The sequence below is a fragment of the Monodelphis domestica genome, chromosome 5, assembly GCF_027887165.1.
Source record: "Monodelphis domestica isolate mMonDom1 chromosome 5, mMonDom1.pri, whole genome shotgun sequence".
NCBI lineage: Eukaryota > Metazoa > Chordata > Mammalia > Didelphimorphia > Didelphidae > Monodelphis > Monodelphis domestica.
In genome coordinates, this window is record NC_077231.1 from 324,159,565 (window position 1) to 324,161,842 (window position 2,278).

Genomic DNA, 2,278 nt, shown 5'->3' on the forward strand with positions numbered 1-2,278 from the left:
ACCATTTTACTCATTTTGAATCTTAGTAGATGACTTCCGATGCTTACAAACTCTAAATTCCTTGACATCTCATCCCATACCTGGATATATGCTTCACAGAGAGGGAGTGGAAAGAGGTAAAGATATTCAGCTTCCCCCAAAGATTAACTTCACAAAATGGTCTCCCCAACTGCAGCTCATATGAAAAAATCAAAACCACCAAGTAAGCATGACTATGAAGCTGATATTCCTCTGGAGGAAGCTTTTATGATTTTTATTTTATTATTATTTTTACACATGGACAAAAGTTCAGCCTAGAGTCACAGAATGAAAGCTTATAGATGGGCTGAGAAACTCATCTTGAAAGAGAATATTCATGTCGTAGTGTTGTTATATTACTATAAATATAGAACTGGTGACCCTCTATTATGGTGCAAAGAGATTCAATATCTGTAGTAAAATAGAATGGATCCACATGGACCAAAGAATTCATAATCCTGCCCCATCACAGGCTGACCACATATAGATGTTTAGAAATGAGTGTTGAATGTCCTTTAAATTAATGAAATGTAAAAAAAATAATGCGTTGCAATTTTAAAATACTTTCACCAATTTTTCTCACTTCATATCTCTGTGAGATATATGGGGAGATGTCATCATTTTACAGATCAAAAACCTGAGAATCAGAGAGGTTAACAGTCTTACCTACAGCCTCACAATCAGGAAATAGCCAGACCAGGATCTAAATTGAGACTTTTTAGAGTTTGTAGTCAATGCTTCTTCCATTTGTCTTGGGGCCATATTCAAAGTGATTCCATATTGGTGAAATCTGTCAAAGGTCAGGCCCTTTGGGAGAGCTTCCAAGAGTTCAGTGTCATCTGCACAACACAATGAAGGCACATGAGAATATCTCACTATGGGAAATATTAATATAGACTATTCAACTCTAGATGCTACAATGTTTTTACTAAATTTTGTTAGGGATAAGACTTCAGATGGAATGGGAATGAATCAGTGAATGGCCATGTCATTTAAAAGTATTTGTGAGCTATAGGGTGTATGGTAAATCAGAATGGAATCATCAGAATGGAATTCTAGATTTAGAACTGGATATCTCAATGAACAAAGCATTTATTAAGCTTCAATTAAAAATATTTCCATAGAATTCATGGCAAAAGATGCTACTGTGAGAGAGATGAAATAACTGAAGAAACAAAGGGTCCAGTTTCTCAGCATATCTGTTAATTGAGCAATGAATGCCAATTACATAACAAATCAAGACCAGCTCTCCTCAGCTTTGGTACTGCACTCCAAATACAGAGAAACAGATTTTTATGCATTAAAAACAATCAAATAAGGCCAATTAATTAAAAGCAAATAATTAACCAGAATATAAAATTAGTTAATCTCATTTCTAATTGGAAGAAGAATTAGGGACTTTCCCCTCCAAGCTGGGAGGGTAAGAGAAAAAGGTATATTTCCCCAAAATCTGAAAAAGAGGTGGCCCACTCCCCCCAAATATCTATATTCAATCAAAGAAACATGGAAACCACAAATGATCACTTTTGGACAGTTTTAAGATAAGACTTGTGTTGCTTGAGATATATAGTTGTGAGAAAACTTGCATCAATCTTAGGATCTGATTGGGTTTCTGTTCAGCACAACTTAGGTTCTTAGATAAAAGTCTTTAAGCCACAATGAGAGGTGGTACAGTTTCCCAGCTATGCAAAACTAGGTTCAAACAAAACAATAAAATTTTCTCATAATAACTGAGTGAAGTTTTCTCACCACAAAGACATTGGATGAGACCCATAGCTGAATAGAAAAGAATTTAGAAAGATCCAGAATTGAGACATAAGTTCAGGTCATTGTAGTTCCCTAAGTTCCCACAGTGCCCATATCTAGGGTGAGAGCTGATCAACTTAGAATTCAGATTGAGGAATTTTAGGACATAGCTAATTTGGGAATATGTTTCTTTTCCCACCCAGGTTTAGAACAATTTTCATTTTTTTTTCCAGAGAGGGAAGTAGAGGTGAAATGGAGAGAATTGCTTTTGTAAAGAAAAAAAATCTTAAAAAAAAGGATTTCTAGTAACCAGGAGTTTAGGGTTACCATTTGGCCATGGGGAGTCTCTATATATGTGCCCCAATACCTATGCATTCATGCACATTCTCCTCTACAGAATTTGTGGGAGAATATCCAAGATCTTTAGGGGGGATATTTTTTAACCACTATGCTTCCTATACCATCTTGTCAAATGTCTTTGTTTAAAAAATTGTCTGGCCAGTTGTCAATGGGA